Source organism: Struthio camelus, chromosome 3, assembly GCF_040807025.1.
Source record: "Struthio camelus isolate bStrCam1 chromosome 3, bStrCam1.hap1, whole genome shotgun sequence".
In the NCBI taxonomy this organism is placed as follows: Eukaryota; Metazoa; Chordata; class Aves; order Struthioniformes; family Struthionidae; genus Struthio; species Struthio camelus.
Genome location: NC_090944.1, coordinates 53,728,224 through 53,746,837, shown reverse-complemented (window position 1 = coordinate 53,746,837; position 18,614 = coordinate 53,728,224). Strand labels below are relative to the sequence as shown.

The 18,614-nt window shown below is 34.5% G+C and overlaps 1 long non-coding RNA gene across 5 annotated transcripts in view; it reads right to left on the bottom strand.

Annotated features, from left to right (window-relative positions):
• Positions 1-18,614, bottom strand: part of LOC138066722 (uncharacterized) — a 148,291-nt gene that overhangs the window by 52,699 nt on the left and 76,978 nt on the right. The window contains exon 4 of one of the 5 annotated variants that reach the window (XR_011140144.1): positions 638-1,337. The exons of the other annotated variants lie outside the window; for them this stretch is intronic. This is a non-coding gene — a long non-coding RNA (uncharacterized lncRNA). Of the gene's footprint in view, positions 1-637; positions 1,338-18,614 lie in introns of those variants that run through there. 5 annotated transcript variants of the gene reach the window in all.

Genomic DNA, 18,614 nt, shown 5'->3' with positions numbered 1-18,614 from the left:
AGGGCCACTAAGATGATGAGGGGACTGGAGCATCTCTCCTATGAGGAAAGGCTGAGGGAGCTGGCACCGTTTAGCTTGGAGAAGAGAAGACTGAGCTGGGATCTTATCAATGTGTACAAGCATTTGAAGGGAGGGTGTCGAGAGGATGAGGCCAGTCTCTCTTCTCTGTGGTACCCAGCGACAGGACAAGAGGCAACGGGCATAAACTGAACCACAGGAAGTTCCATCTGAACATGAGGAAAAACTTCCTGTGAGCACTGGCTCAGGTTGCGCAGAGAGGCTGTGGAGTCTCCTTCACTGGAGATATTCAAAACCCACCTGAACGCGATCCTGGGCAATGTGCTGTAGATGACCCTGCTTGAGCAGGGAGGCCACCTCCAGAGGTCCCTTCCAACCTCAATCAGTCTGTGATTCTGTGATTCTGTGATTAATTATAGGTAGTTAGCTGTTAGACAGCAGGTGTAAATAGCTGTGTCTTGCAATTTTCCCACCTATTCTCACCTCTCATGCCCAGCATGAATGTTTCTGTGACCCATTTAGGAACTGTCATCAAGTACTGGTGTAATAGCTATAGAATGAGACTGGGATGCAAGAGATCTGGACAAATTCAGTGATCTCATCTTGCAAGTCATTTGACCTTTCCACATCTTTATTTCCTTCTCCAACATTTGTTGATCTTGCTTATATAATAAGCTTTCACAGAAATACATTGTATCTTATATATATGTTACTATGTTATACATATGTTATATGGAGCTTAGCATTAAACTGTATTTCAGTCTTTCAGAAACAGAGCATTATTAATATCAACGTCATAACAATATTTCATAGAAATTTAGTTTTGTTTAATTATTCAATATAAATAAAAGAAAAGTTGTTTTTACACAGATAGCTTTTTATTAAGATGGAAACGATATTGTTTGTTTGTTTCCTTGCCTTTTCTCTTCTAAACTGTACTCATTCCTATCATTTAGCTTACTGAAACATACAATTACCACCTGGGAACAAGACTGGGAACAGCAATTTCAGTTGTTGCTAGTGTCTTTAGATCAAAAGGTCTGGCATGAAGTCCTGAGTTTAAGACTTCTGTTGAGCCGCTAGGAAATACAAATTGTAGAAAATGAAGATATGTTTTAAGTTCTTTGAGTAAGAAAGCAGACACCCAAAATTTGCATTTTCAAAATTAAGTCTGAATAGAGTGGACCTTTATCTTTGACAGATGTATAGGAGACTGTGTGATATTCACTGGTTACTGAAGCCCAGTTTCAAGTAGGTCAACATCTACATTTTTAAACTTCCATGTCTTTGCTGGGAGGACTCTGCAGGATGCTCTTCACCTGAAAAGGAAGAATATATGAGAGATATTTGCAATGCAAAGTTGAGCAGCTTTAACTGTTGCTTTTTGTAGTGCTGCTTCTCTGGGGAAGTCCTGGATCTTTCATCTACTGAATCCAGAGCACTGGATATTTTCCAGATTTTCCTGATCAAAAAATCTGCCTTTTTTCTTGTGTAAAATCTTTGCCTTTCACATCTGTTTCTTTTTTTTTTTTTGACTCAAATAATTAATTGCTTCCTAAGTTTGTGTTTTTTCCTTCATTCTATCTGGCAAATATTGGGAAAATTATTCTTTTCAGGATTCAGATAGGCTGGCATACTTCATTATTGATTCCTAAAGCCTTGTCTTTAAATAAGGAATAACTTGTAGGATTCCACATTTCAGATTCACTTTCTGCACCTCTGGGACTTTTACTTCCCTGTTTGTTCACTTTTGTTTATAAAATGTGGTTAAATTATGAATCTATGACCTCATGGAAGACAAAGGGAGGAAGCTCGCTGTTAGTTTAATGGTTTCTGCCAAATCTACATTTTAACAAGTTGATTTTTTAAGGAAAATTAAAAAAAAACAAAATAAAAATATAGATATTCTTTATCAAAATCAGCATATTTAAAAGACAGAATGTGACTGTGTGAAGTGTCTACTAATTCAAATTGCTTTGTTCCAAATCCTACTATTTAAGGTCTTATGTGAAGGCTTTTTTAAAATAGACCCTTTCTGCAGAATAAAAAATATGGCTTTTAATTCAGATCAAAATTCATCAGACTTCTAGAAAGGATTCTACCACTTGAAAAAGAATGACAAGTTTAAGTTTTAATAAATTTATCTATATATCATATCACTGTTCTCTTTTTCAATTGATCTTCTAAAGGCTCAGCTCTGCCCATAACTCTGAAAAAGTACTATTAATGTCTCCTCTTGCTTAGCTTCCTAGAGCAAAGCATCTTCTTCCTCTCCTCCCAAACCCAGCCACAGAGGCACTGCAAGCTGTTTGCTGTCCAAGATACCCCTCTTCAGCCTTTGCATTCTTTTAGCTGTCACTCTAGACCTATACCACCCCCTTAGGTAATAATAAAAGCAGCAGCTGATGAGGTTCAAGCATATACACCCAATTTGCTGTCCTTAGTTCTACAACCACTTAGCTCTGATTTTCTAGGCTGAAAAAAACCAAATTAAATCAAAAGTGGATTTCCATTAGCACTTAGATAAATTACTTTTAAAATATAACTATAATATAACTAAAGATTTGCAAACAAATTAAGTATTTATACTGTCCTCATCAGGTGTAGCACCATCCTATGATGTCAGGACTGTTTTTGTAAGAATTGTGCATAATCTCTTTAATGATATTCCAAAAAAGTCACCCAAGACAATCAATCAAATTTGTCTTTTTCTCAGTTTTTTCTAAAATATCCTCACCAAAGATGATAGCATTTTACAATACAAAGATTCAGGCAAAGCATGTAGCAACAGTTTATTGAACTCAGAAAATGAATGTTGTTCAGCTTTCCAGTAATTTAGGACAACTTTTTTTTTTTATTTCTGATACACTTTTTGCCATACTCTCATTAGACTTATTTTCAATTTTGTGATGATCACATTGAAATCTCTCTTTCACATTTTGTGTTACAAACATTTTCAAAAGCAGACCTATTACTCTGTATTTTCTATACAAACTTTTTAGAGACTCTTTTTTCTCTGGGTATCTCTCATTACACTTTCAAAACTGAGCAAAACACAAGAGTTATTCATTCCTTTAACATTTTAGACTAGCAGATATTGGCTTTCTTAGCATCAGGAAAGCTGTTATTTGCATCCTGCGCTCATTTAGCTTACGAATTTGGCATCATGTTTATGTAGAAGGGAAGGGGATGCTCCCATATTTTTGTAAATAATGTGCACTTTAAAAATGGAAAGCACAAAACTCATCTTAACAAAAATCTAAAAGAAATCTGTGCAATCTTTGAGCATTCCTTTAAGATTTAAATGCGTGTGTTGTTTCTTCTGAGGTTAGGAAATAAACATTGTCCTAATTGTTCATTTGTTGTATACGCACCATGCTGACCCTGGTCAGGAAAATCTTTGCATTAGAATCACTCTGGAGGGAATATTGCTAATCTAGTAGAACAACACCATTTTCCACATGCAGTAAGATTTTTTGGAGTTTTTTTTTTCAACAGATTTGAAAATAGCTGGTAAATGACTACTGCTTTTGCAAAGGTCGATAAACTCTTCAATGACTGCATGAATAAGGCAAGTAATGCAAAGAACGCACAACAAGTAACAACGCACTTTAAAAAGATCTTTAGCAAACTTCTGAGTCATTGTTGATGGCTCTATATACTTTCTTTTTTCCCTAGAATGAAGTGTATTTCCCCAGAAAACTAGCAGAAACCCTAAAATCAAGGCACAGAACTGCATCAACACCTCTGATTTCAGAACCATAATTTCTGTACACTTGCAGATTTCACTCAAAAAAAAATTGCAGTCAGTAACCTGCCAGAAGTTATCCAAACTCCAGAATTTTTATCAACAGTTAGAGAAAACTGATTGCTTCTAAATAGTTCATTATTTATTATATCTTTTTGATGATCCTCAAATGTTTCAGGAAATCATTTCTTTGCCAGTTTTTGAGAAAGCGGTTAACTATATGACATGGCTTCATATAGATAATTTCTGAGTGGATTTTAATTAAATCTCCTCACAACACATGGAATCTACTAAATTGTATGGAAAGTCAGCCACAAGATTTGCCTTATGATGCATACGATCTAACCATGTTTCCATAATGGGGGAGAAAGGTTGTTACTTTTTTCACTAGCGCTTGGTTTGATGTGTCTCAGATTTAAGAATTTTTAAACCGTTTACTTTATACTTTTTGTTACAATATTATTATTTGTTGTTATTATTACTATTTGTTACCTCTTAAAAATTGAAAATTCTTGCAGTTATCACCTTTCTTTATATATTTTACCTCAGACTTTATATCTTGCAAAATTCTACTAGAATTCTACTAGACTGCTTATGATCCATGAACACTGTATTTTTTAAAGCCACTCACTTATGATCAACTTAAGCGTTGATCTCGACATAAACTGAACAAAAATGAAAGTACACAGTTTTGCATGCAAGTATCAAATTAACCCAAGTGATATTTTTTCATTAAGAAAAATATTATTAAAATTATGTTTACTGATATTAGTGAACATTGTAAGAAAATCACAGATTTATTCATAACTGCAAGACTTACAATTTGAATAAAATCTTTGTTCAGAATTATCACAAACTACCAAAAGTTGTCACAGGAACACACTCTCCTCTTTCATTTTGCCCACATTCCACCCCTGCCATGACAGAAGCATCACTCGTGAAGCAAGTCTATATTGGTTGGTGAGTACAGGCTTGAATTGACTTAACTGCACTTTACCCAAGTTGGATCTAAGCCAGCTGTAGTCTAGAAGCAATCTAATCACATTCATATGGTGTTGCATGCAGCCTTTTAAGCTTTGCCTCTCAATGTTGATGTTCCCCATGATGTTCACTAGAGGCTTTGCTACTGCTATTTATTTTATTTGGAAGGCACTAAGATGCTATGGTGATGAGCAGCAGTACAAAACCCTTTGAGAGAGAGTGTGAGAGAGAGATGAGAATAAAGACATTCTTATTACATCCTTCTTAGTTTGAAATTCAAAATCTTGAAATTCTCTGAACAATGGATTTAAACTACAGTCAGTAATTCAAGAGGAGCATATTCCTCACATTAGCCTCTTGGTGTGTGGTGCCAAAAGGTCAGAAACATTGAATACGATTTAAATGTGTAAGTTGAGATTCTATACAAAAACCACACATCCTGAAGTGGTGTGAGAAATGACCACAAGCCCTTTTAACACTAGTTTCTGTCACAAAGCAAAATCTTTCCTAACATCAAATCTCCTGATTATATTTTGCTATTCCACTAGGTAAAAATGTAAGGGAGGAAATGGTATCCTATTACAGTCTGAATATTCTCTATTCTGCACTCAAGGGATCTTTAGATATTCTGCTTTCGACACCTTATTTTGTTTCCATATTTTGGGATAGCGTAAAGCTGAAAAATAAATCATATTATTATTTATTGCAGTAAATACTTTCTTAATCCATTTCTTTCACATACACATATATAAAGAATATACAATACACCCCACATTTTCACTGTTTCAGTTTCATGTCCATACCATGGAGTACATACATAAAATTGCCACAAATAAAATGAGAGAGACAATTTACTCTTCCTATCTGATAATAAAAAAGTTTTAAGCCTTTTTATGAAGTGATAAGTTATAACACAAATTTCATGATTTATGGTTGACAGGATGCAACGATTGATATTATATAGAAATTTAATCAGTCTTGCAGGGCTTGCAGACATAGCACAGTAGGAGGTTCTTTTGACATTTCATGGAGAACTAAGCAAGATGAGGTACAATATGTGTGCATATTTCAGTATGTATGTTATGTATTTCCTTGAGCTTTTATCCTTTCAGGAGTTATTGTCATCTTGAAGGAAACCATTCCTTTAAAAAGTTCTAAATATATGAAAGATTGAAGCTTTAACCTCCAAAGCAAAAGACAGCTAGAAATACCTACAGTAGTAGCCCAAATTTTTCCTAACATGGACTTCACAGTACTGATGCACATCTTTAATACTTTTCATATACCTCTTGAAATCTGTCAGCTATACAGCACTTGGCTGCCATCATATAATCAGGCTACAATGCTGGTATTATACAGAGCTGACTGGAAACATTTTGCCACAAAGCCTACCAAGGATGTAGGAAGAGAAAGTCAATTGAAAACCATAGCCTCTTACTCTTACCCACCCACAGCTATTCTGATTCTAAATTCCCAGCAGCTAAGAACTGAGCTTGAAGAGGAGAATATAAAGCTATTATTTCCAAGTTATATTTTATTATTCTTATTTGCAGTATGTTGTTTTATGTAATGAACAGAAAGTCAGTGCCATAATATCACTTCATCCAGCAGTATTCCATTATGCTTAATTGAAACAAGTTTGTCCTTAGAAAAAAGTTTATATCAGAATCCAAAATTACTCAGGAAACCTACTTATATGCTGTTATGATATTAGTTCTTGTTGGACCAAATGTCTGAAACCTCAAATACTTTATCATAAATCTGAGATTATGGCTATTATCACACACTTTCTCATTAGGAATGTAGGCAACTACCAAAACCTTTTGATAAATGTTATCTGACAAATTATTAAATGCTTTGTTGTTATTGCCAGACTAGTAACTTTTTTCATTTTACCCTTTCTCTAGCTTGTTTTTCCTCATACCCGGAAGTTGTGATTTAAATATACAAAGCATGGTACTCAATTTTTTGGTGGAATCAAATTTCATCTTCAGAGAGCTATCGTAGAAAACATCTTAAAGACAAATATAAAATACTAGAAATAGGTCAGAAACATATATCTGGCCAGACAACATACAACCAGCTTAACAGGCTGCTGGTCTATATTATTAGGTGGCAATTCTTCTTGAGATTACACAGCAGGAACAGGAATCATAGCCATAAATGTCTTGGAATGGAACTTGATGTTTCTGTCTTTTTAAGATGTCTTTTTCCATTAAAAATACACAGCATTTGATGGATTGTTTTACTTCAGGTGAAACCATGTTGTCTTAAATTATATGTGGAAAAAGTGTCAGCCCAGTAAAAAGGCCAACTACAGTCAACTAAGAGGACTATGATTAATGAAAGAGGATAGCTTACTGTTGACAGATGGTTGGCTGGAGTGGTTTCCATCCCTATCTGTTCTGCCACCAAGGCAGGAAGGACAGTGATGTTCCTGAAGAAGCTGGAGAACCCTCATAGTTTAAAGCCTTGGATATTAAGACAAACCAGCACCACATTTTTTGTAAACAGTAATAGTTTTAGCCTACTTTATAAGCCACTTTTCCATGTCTGGAGCAGAGATGGAATAAAGAGAGACGGACAAAAATGAGCAGGTGGGAGAAAGGGAAGAAAAGAATCATCCCAAGGTGAACATCTACCTCTGTGAGGCAGAATGCTGAGATAATAAACTGGTAGCTTGGTAGCATATACAACTTGCTTATTCTATAACTTCCTGATCATTCAAGATCACTATACAAAACCAAAAACAGTTATTCAGGATAAAAATTCAGGGTTAGGTATCAGAGAACAAAGAGAGAGTTACTTTGAGATTTCAAAAGCAGAGGTATTAATACTTCCTTATATTCAGGGACTAGATGACTGTCACTTTATATCCTGCCAAATACTGTAAGCTTATTGGATTTAAGATAATCAGGAAAATTCCATTCCAAAAGAAATCCACAACATGACCACTAATTCTGTTTTTTTCCCTATCTTTTGTTTTATTTCAGTCTAATTTAAAATTATGATAGCAAACTCTATGCCAAAAGAATAAAAATCAGTAATCATTTTAGGCATCTAAGAAAAAGAAAAGCTAATTTTGTTCAAGCTAGCTGGTGTCATGGTAAGGTATCAACTCATTTCAAAAGATCACTCTGGCTTATAAAAACCTATCCATGACTTCTGTAAACAACTTTTTTTTTTTTTTTTAGCCATTGTTAGACCTGGGAAGCTGCAATTTGGGTTTACATGTCAGTATTCGTCAGCAAACCACAAAACTTCATCTAGAGAAATAGAGCATGAAATCACTTTCTCACTCTGCTTCTGTACATCATACCTAACAACACTGAAACTTAAAAAAAAAAAATCCACACCACTACTAAAGTGGTGTAAAAATAAATTGTCACATTATTTTCTCAACTCAAAATCAAATCCAGAAGTAAATACACTTCCGTTGGCATCTACAAAGCTGAACACTTTGTTGCAATTGCTGCATTACCTTTACCTTTTATTTTCCATTTTTAAAAACATCCTCCCAAAAAAACCCTAAAAATGAGAACTACCATGAATGTTTACATATTATACAATTACAGTAACTTAGTAATGAACAGATACGTTTTTCAAATGTCTTAGGATGCACAGCCAATTATTAGTGAGAACTACTGTTGCATATTAAAAGCTTAATTGAATAAAAATATTATCTGCATTCTAAGAAGAAAAGGCTAGGCAAAACTAGTAGTCCTAGAAAGCTCATCAGGAATTGCAAGGTTCATGTGGCTTTTATTGTGGCTTCCAGAATAAAGATATAGTACTCTTCCCCCATCTGCAACTTTAACATCGGCAGAGCTTCTTCAAACAAGCCATCTTTCACTTCTTGTAGAATCCGACTTGTAATAGAGCACAGCATAAGTGAACAGATGATGAAAATGTACTGTATGTAATGCAGGACAATTTTATTTATGAAAAGAGTTTTCATAAGACCTTTGCTCTAAGGTACCAGTGTACCTTAAAGTAAATACTGGCAGATTCATTTACATGTTTATTTAACATTTCCATATCTATAATTATAGGATATCAAATAAAAGATACAAGAAAAATTGAGTAAAAACTAAAAGCAGTGTTTTGAACGAAAGTTTCTCTGAAGAAATGCAAAGATTATCCGAGGCTATCTTTTCTGTGCTCCATAACACTGACACCACGCTGATTACCTGGAGCAAAAATCTCCATAAGACCTAGCTCTTATCTTTCTCGCTCCTACTTTCATTTCTATTTGTCTCACCTTTGCATGGAAAAGGGAAGCAAAAGGACCTTCCTACATACTCTTCCTTCTTTCAGGCTAGAAATTTATCATCAACCCTTAGAGGATATGAGACTGCCATCCCAAAGGGATCCCTGATACTGGTCTGCAATTAGAAGCGAGAGGTACCTGGGAAGGGTGAATGGGAGTGACCATCTTAGCTGATCTGGCAAGATGTATGCATACCAGCGGAAGTCCCGTCATAGCTTACTCCCCTATGCAAACATTATAATTTACAGAAAAGTCACAATTCAATCCTGCCTTGCTTCTGCTTCTTATTCAGGGCTTCAGATGAGCTCCACGGCCTTCTGAGGAAAACAGCAACAACAAAACCTTGACCACCAAAAGCACTCCAAGAAATCTTGTGCACTTAAAGGAGATCTAAGCTTTATGTAGTGTAGAAGCTGCTTAAAGCTTTCCCCCATTTTACAGAATTTTTCATTCAAAAAAAAGGAAAAGTCCCAAACTGAAGCTCCTATCATCCTATTAGAAACCAGCACAATGAAAAGTACAAATTTAAATTATTAGGCATGTGATGGGGGGGGCAAGAAAAATCAGTTAAAGCTTCTTTATTTGTACCTGCTTATTCAGGACTTCTTTGGCTGGCACAGTTGATTAAGAGAATGATTTATCAGTCAGCCCTGTTTTTGTCTGCTGCTTTCTGTTTAAACTTCCTCTGTCCTATCTTTATCCTGTAATCCTTTGCTTCTTCTCTGTTTGCCCCACCCTATCTTTTTTTCTTACAATTTAAGAGAAAAAGGAGAAATTGGGTTTTAATGGATACTCCATGTTTTCCTCAAACTAGACATGTAATAAACACAGTACTTCGTTGATAACCAGTCTATATTCAGTTTACCACCTGTAAATGCAAGCAATATGTTTCTTTCCAGCAGGCGTGCAAAGTGTCTCCCAGGATACCTTAGGGAATGTGTACTTTTTGAACTAATTAACCACTGGATGTCATCATAGCTCCACTCCACTGCATATGAAACAGCACCTACTTGGCACTTAAAAATCTTGGGCAGAAAGAGGTTCAAGAAAAACAGCTTAAGAGAAATACAGCTTCAGTGCAAAAGAGATTAACAAGAGCTAACTCGAAGTGAAAATGGACAATTTATCAGTGATTATGAATGATTTCCCTTCAATATTTGCATGATTTTCATGCTTATCAACTGAGCACTCTTTCCCATTCTTCCTTTTAGAAATACACTAAGTGAATGCTCTTTTGGAGAAAATGGACTCGATGGACACATATTGCAGGAATAAAGGCTGTTTAAACGCCCAGCCAATGTATAACGTCCTTAAGATCCTTGCCAATACAGTGCTTTATAATGAAGGAAGGCAATATTTTTTTTCCAAAATATGGGTCTTTTTGTCATATGTACATCAAAGTATGAATTTTCACTGGTGACGCTAAGGTAGAATATGAACCAAAGTCTCCAGAGGGGAAAGGCTAATGCACTAACCTACTGCACCACCAAGTCCCCTTCACTTTCCAATTATCACAAAATCTCTCCTACTGCGGTGATATTCTCTCTGCCACATAGGTCAAAAAGTGAGTTACTGTCAAAAGTGATTCATCTGTCAGCTGGCTCAGGAATGCTATTGAATAAAATGACTGGTGCTTTTCCTGAATATGGTTGCAATACCACAGATTTACTTTCAGGCTTTTTATATCTGAAACCATGACTTCTTTTTCATTCATACAGTATCATGTCATATCAGATTTAAAGGCATCTTGTGAGAGGAAAAACTCTCAGTGGTATCTATTTCATAATAAAGTTCAAGTTTATAGTTACTAAAAAACAAAGACCTCTGATCACATGGCTTTATTTCTAATATATAAAATGATATATGACAGGTCTGTTTTTAAATATTTAGCCACATTACAAATGTAACCTGAATATATTTTGTTTTCTTTTTTCTTGTATGCATTGTATTTATGAACAAAATAAGCTGCTTACGAATACAGGGAAGTAACATATACTTTAAATTCAAAATGCTACGACAGTTTTTTTTCCCCTCTAATTTTCCTGTAATTTCTTGGGTAGCTTTTCTGCACAAAACCCCCAACACTCACTCCCTGCTTAAAATCGTGTTCTCAAATTCAGCAGATTTACTCTAATGTTGAAAAGTCATTTTCCCAAATATTCTTTCAGTAATACGATCTTTCTCTTCCTTGAAGAATTTAATAATTTAGTACTGCAGATTAAACAACACTCTGAGTGGTTTCAACCCATGAACCCTTTTTGCTGAATTTTTAAGGCTATTGGCTTCATTTTGCCTCATATTGTCTCATAAGCTTACTAAAGATGCTAAATATTTATGAATTCCTTATGAGTATAAAATTAGATATTTAACAGATTAATCAAAATCTCCATTTTATACCAACGCAGTTAGCTACAGTCGGTGTTTAAAGATTTCCTTTCTCCGTTTCTTCTAAACTTCCAGACATTTTCCAGCTCCACTCTTGTTGCAAGCGCAATCACAAAAAAAAAAAAAAAAAAAAGACACAATTTCAGAGTATATTAATACAGTGACTCATTCTGACTGTTTTGTAACTGAGGTCCATAAGTCAGGGTCCTCCACTAAAAATTCTGTGCCTCTAACTCGAAAAAATTCCACCCAGGGCTCTGCCAGCTTCATTGATCTTACTGCAGTTGTATCAATGCTGTGTCATCACTTCCCTGCCAATCCTTTGCTTGATTCATGCAGACATAATGCGTATAAAATACAACTATTAGAATAGTATTCACTTGCTTTTTCCCTAAATAATTGTTCAAAAGTAGATACTGTAAATTTTTTCAGGCACTGGACATGTAGACCAATTTTAAGTTGTACATCCTTACCTTCACAGGAGATTCTTATGGTAAACCATTTGCTAATATCTGCTCTTCAAACATCAGGCTAAGAACTAAGGAAAAGTTACTAAGGGAAAATACCTAGCAGAATGACTACGACTTTGCACTTCATTAAAAAACATGGCATTTTATTGACACTTACCAGATTTAGTAGAAAAAATCAAATTAAAAAGGTTTAATAAATGAGACTGAGCTAGAACTGTTCTTTTCCTTGTGGAGCCTGTCCTTCTAAAGGTGTGAATTAAACAAGCCTCTGGGCAAAAGAAACAAGATCATTTAATTTACACAAAGAATAAAATAAATGCTGTTTCTCATATTCAAGATATAATTTATTAAGAGAAAGTCCTGACCAAGGTCACAGAATTTAGTTGCCCTTAATAGTAATTGCTCCAGACCAAAATTATGATTACATTATTATACAATAGTCATTTACCTACACTCTGTATAACTTTCATCCAGCTTATTACTTTTCTGTAATGGCCTCATATTATGCAATGTTGATATTTCAATCTTTAAATTATAGTATTTTTAAGAAAAATTTTAGGTATTATATATGTTATTTACATATATTGATCAAAAATTCAGTGCAAACACTGATTTAGAATAGAAAGAAAAGGAGTCATTACATAGAACAAAATATCATAGCAAAGACCTCAGATATTTCTCCCTTAAAAAGAACTGAAAAACCTGCCACCTTTTGCTTTAAAATAAACAACTCTAATGTTTTGGTCTGTGAAAAAGCATGTTGTAATTAGCTAGTACTACGTAGTAAAATGATTTTTTAAAGACGTTCCAAAAGCTACCTTTTTTTTAATCAACTAAAATATGTAGATAATAGGTTGTTTTGATTGCCTATAATATTTAGTCTTCATCAGCTGCAAAAAGATTCTCTGTGATTTAAAATATCTAGAATTTCAGCTAACAACATGGAGTTTCTTTGGAAGAAGGAAAACATTTTAAAATAGCAATTACCACCATAATTGCAAATAGCTGAAAGTTTTTGAATTTTAGATGGTCTGATTCTAGGCTTGATTTGCAACATCATTTTTGATTGCATTCCTCCTCTTGTTGACATTCAGGTTTTTGTTGTGTTTCTTTTTTTATTGTCAGCATTGCTAGAACCTGTCATCTGAAAATGGGAAATAATAGGTCAAAAGAATCAGGAAGGGTGAAGGTAAGGATTAAGAATTTAAGCCATTTGTGAGGTATTCACATGGATAAACCATCTTCTTTTAAAATGTCTGCAGAATAGATTTCAGAGAGCTCTTCTAAGCAGATTTAATAATGAAGTTACCATACAAAATATTGTTTTTAGTTGGAATGAATTTACACTAAGAATATTACTATTTGCCCCAACAGATTCCTTTTTACTGATATTCTTTATTTCATTTCTTTCCAGCAGCTAAACCACAAAACCAAGCAGATCACCAGCTCAGGCTCCCTCCCATTTCCTCCCAATCAAAACAAACACAGTTGCTACTCAAGTTGAAGGGACTATTCATAGTCCTAAAAATATGCTACATATCCATATATAACTCTTCTCAGATCAGTGTCTCAGAAAATCACAGAATCACAGAATACTTGAGGTTGGAAGGGACCTCTGGAGATCATCTAGTCCAAACCCCCTGCTCAAGCACCTACAGCACATTGCCCAGGATTGCGTTCAGGCGGGTTTTGAATATCTCCAGGGAAGGAGACTCCACAGCCTCTCTGCGTAATCTGCGTCAGTGCTCAGGCACCCTCAGAGTGAAGAAGTTTTTCCTTGTGTTCAGACAGAACTGCCTGTATTTCAGTTTGTGCCTGTTGCCTCTCATCCTATATCACTGGGCATCAATCTAATTGCTTGCTACCATCAACTGTACCTCTGATAACTATAGTAATTGCAATTGGCAGGAGCAGGACTATGAAAGGTTTTATACTGTTTTGAAATGGCTTCTGCATCACCAGTGGTACATAGTTTGGGCAGTCCTTTCTTACTTCATGCATCTGTAGTTTTACTTCTCAGTGAGGGTGACTTGATGGAGTCCATTATGATACATGATTACATGTAGAAAATTCTTTAATTGTGATAGTCTCCTTAAGTTGCAGCTTAATACTGATATATACAGTTTAAAAAAGTCATTGAGAAAGTACAGCTGAAACATGAGTGACTAGTTAAATCATTGACTACCACCCATGAGATAAGGGTGGACGACACAGATATGAATCAGTTATTGCACCTAATGAGTAAAAATTCATTACATAAAGAGCAATATAAAAATTTAGCAAGAACTACAACTGACTGTATATTCAGTTTTCATAATATTGATTCAAAAATAATATCCATATAAATATATATGTTACACTTGGGTATTTAAATAAATATTTTACAATTTTTTGTTAGTTAATAGCCATGAAGAGACTGAGGAAAATCACAGAATGACTAAGGACATTTCAAAAATGAAGATGAAAAGGTTTTGAGCTGCACAGTCTGATGAGTCATCTTTTATGACTGGCAAGATTCTAAGAAGTTCCCTTTCACTCTCCTTTTTAAATTCTGCTTTTTCAAGTACATTCACATTTGTATATATTTGCCCTTCAGACATTGCAGGATTGTCTGATGGAACAAGGAAGAAGTGGCATCTTCCAGAAAGTGAAGGATCAATATGGAGTTATTAATTATTTTCCTTCATTTGTAAACAGTAATTCAAAAGATGATTATTTTTAATTGCCTCGCCTTCAGTTTTCTAGGCTCTATCTGATGGATTGAAAATCAGTTCTTTATTTACCCTTAGCTACAATGACAGAAACTTAGAAATTTTAATTATGCATTTGTAAATTTGAATATGTAGTTCTGCTCTCAGTTATATTCTGTAACTGCATTTAGTATTTATCCAAAAACCATAACTAAGAAAAAAACAAAAAAGAGAGAGAATATCCCACCTGTTTCGAACGCAAGACCATTATGAGCTGGATATGGTAATTATTATCTTTGGGGTTAGGAAACGTATTGAGCATATGGTGATTTACATTTACTTAATTACATGTAGACTTAATTAATTGGTAGGTTTACCTGTATGTTTACTAACATTTGCTGTCCTTTAAAAAAAAGTGTGCTAAATGTTAGTATTAGAGCACAGTAGAAATAGATTCTTTGATAGGAAAAAACATATTACAAAATCCTACTAATACATGCTTCTTACTACTACATATATTTCTAAAAATTCAAAGGAACAGCTTAAGAAAGCAAAATAGTTAACCAGCTGGTGGTAGATGTTTATGGAAAGACTTTCAAGGATCAGATGTTTCCTAAACTCTCTCTCTTAAGTGGCTGAAAATAGGTATGTTAAAATTAGACTAGCGTCAAATACTCAGAACATAGCTTCTTACTGCAGTGTCCTACCCCATCACTAATTTATTTTGACAGAAATTCAACATCATTTACCAAAGGTAAAAAAAAAAAAACAAATATAGCTAAATTCATAGCAGTTATAAAGTTATAAAGACAAACTTTCCTACATAAGGACCTTATATGTTAACTACTTAATGAAATGGAAGTAACAGAATATGTTTAAGGGTTATTAAACTTGATGATGAATAGATCACTATATATCTCTTTTTTTACAAGGTGGAAACAATAATGAAGTCCTCCTTTTCTCGGCAACATTTCTAATGAACCCCAATTAATATTTTCTTCTGCTTCACTCATTCATAAAAAGCTTAAACTTTATCTGAAAGCATAGTGCAATTGTACGCGGTTTCCCTTTTCTGTTCTCCTAAATTTACCCATTTTTCAATTTTTTCCTCTTCTTTTGTTTTGGTAAATTTTAATGGGCCTGTTGTCGTCTATAAGGAATATACAGAATCAGGTAAAATAGCGTCCAACTGGTAGTGCAAGGTTAGTACTAGACAATAAAAAAAGCAGCAACATTAATAATACAACAAAGCCCTCACTATAAACTGCTAATTCCTGTTTTCTGTGAAAAAGCTGCACTGCATCGGCTTTAATATGTGAAAAACGCACTCCATCAATAAAGACTCACCATGGACAACTATATACAATTAATTCACCAGCCAACTACAAAACTGGATAATTTTCCAACTCCCTTACCTGCAGACCAAACTAGTCACACAGTCTTCTTGGTTCTTTTCACCAAGCAGGACAATGTTTCACATATGCAATAAGGCAACTGAAACACTTTAATTTTAATAACATCCAATCTGGCTGTCAAATCAAATTATTGTCTCTATGACAAGTAATAAAGACAGCTTGAACACACGGTGAATCAGGAGTAATAATTGATCTCTTGAATATTTTTTCCCATGCAATGAATCTTATGCTTCAAAGGAGCATATTCCAACTATACTTCAGAAAACTCAGACACACTCACTTCAAAGCCCAGTGGTGGCAATACAGCCATTCTGTAAGAAAGACCAGTTCATACCAGCTCTCTGAATTCCATACCAATATAGTTTATTAATGTGATTAAACTACTTCCTTTACAATGCAAATATGTAGGTAAATTTGTATTAAGGTTAATAACAGCTTGGATGCAGTCTTAGTTTCAAGAGGGTGTACTTTCCTTCAAATAATCCAAGCAAAAATGTCCATGTAATCTTCTGATGCCCTCCCTTCCCCCCCCCCCAAAAAAAAATTTCTTCTGATTTCTTGACAGAAATAGTCAGTCCATTTTAAAAGCTTTTATCTGAGATTTCATAGATGTTTGCATATGTATTTTTATATGTCCATTTCAAGAAAGGGAATTCCATGTCTAAGCTTCTAAAAAAAAGTTAGTCAGGAAGCTCGTACCATTTTTTTCATGTTTTCTTCCAGAAGTTCAGTTTCCTTTCTTAAAATTCTTAAGCAGTTCATGATGTATATTTGTAATTTTCTTCTATAAATTACATCTCTTCCTAGACATGAAGGCTAAAGACACAGAAATTAATATTCTTTATTACCAAGATGTGTCTTTCCATTACAGAAGGAGACAGATACACTATTTGTCAAAAGCTAATATTAAAAATAGTTTAAATCTGAGCCCTGTAGTAAGGGAAAAGCTTGCCAGTAGGTTTGTACATAAAAAATATCTTTCTAGGTGAATCATTTCTTTGCTAGTATTTAGCACAGAATAGTGTAGTTGTTAAACAGTCTCCCTGTATAGCCACTGCTTTCCTTCCCAGACAAAAATGAGTCTGTGGTCCATTTTTTGTAAAATTGTCTTTAGATGAAAAGAAAATAGTGCAGAATAAAATGAACCCTAAAAATGCCAAGAAATCAAGAGGAGCTTGTAATGGAAGTAGAATGTTGTGCAGAATTTAGTAGGTGGGGTACAATTCAAATGAGAAAAGATATTTGCTACCCAAATACCAAACTAGACGTTCACTCTCATCTCTGTCACCTCTCACACGCACGGAGGACATTCTTAAGTAAAGCAATCAAGATTGCTCTTATGCTAAATAAAAAGGTAATTTTAAAGGGATAATTTATATCAGCTTAAACATATGTAGAGAAAATAAAAAGGAAAGAGTCAGATTTACAAACTGAGGGAAGCATCTGAAGTGGGACTTTGATGGAATACTGGTATGTAAATTCGAGACATAAAAAGACATACATCTCTCCCCATAAATACATAAGCTTTCACCAATAATATTCCCAAGGTGTCTAGCATTCTGCTTCTACACTTGTCCAGAAATGCACCAGATAAATCAAGACCAAGGGGCTCCATACCTAAACCTAACTGAGAATCTCAGACTAAGCAGTTCCCTGACACTTCTTTACTAAGCATACAAGCTCCCTTATTGTGCATTGCACAGGGAACTTTGACATCCAACTCACTGTGCTACAGAGTCCACTCAGGATATATGAGTATTACCTTTAGACTATGCAACACTGAGATTTACATAATCTAAGTTCTTTTATGCATCCATCTCTTTGAAAACTGTTTAGAATGAACTCCTACACAGGCATATACAAAGCAACCCTATAAACTTTCATCAAAATAGCAAACTTTACTAGGGAAATTTTCTTTAAAATAGTAAACTGTCAGTTAGAGTGTTTTCATTTCACCCATTAATGCCAGATAGTAATTTCTAAATGTGTTTACTGATGTGCTATTATCGGTTTATGCTATATTCATAGATAACAAAAATGTTCAGGTATAATGGGAATGGCATATCAACAGGATATGACTGTATGACTGATAACTACTGTAAAAATATATATATATATATTGCTAACACAATGCCCCAACACTTACCACCTGAAAAGCCAATATCAACTGGCATACATAGGCAAACAAGTTCAAATAGATTTCATAGTGCAAATATGGAATTAGTTTATCCTGCAAATACACACTGTCCTCTGCTGTGATGAAGGGAGACATGCCCAACACACTGAAGTTATGCTGAGAAAAAAAGAGATTTTAGAAAAAAGATCTAACTGTTATTAAAGTACAATGCCCAAATATGCTCTTCCTCCACCCCAACCCCTACCAATGAAGGTATTATATCCTTGATATAATAATTGCACCCTCAATTTGATATTGAAAAAAATGTAAAAGAGGAAAGGAATAACAGCTTCATATACTGATAATTTTACTACTTGCTGATGAAGGCAAGGGTTTCAACAACTAGGGTTTCTATAACTAGCTTCAGTCATTTCATAATATACAAATCTTCAACCTGGCTACAAGTATGTATCACTGCCATACAAACAAATAGAAATAACTTCAGCTCTTTATGCTGAAGA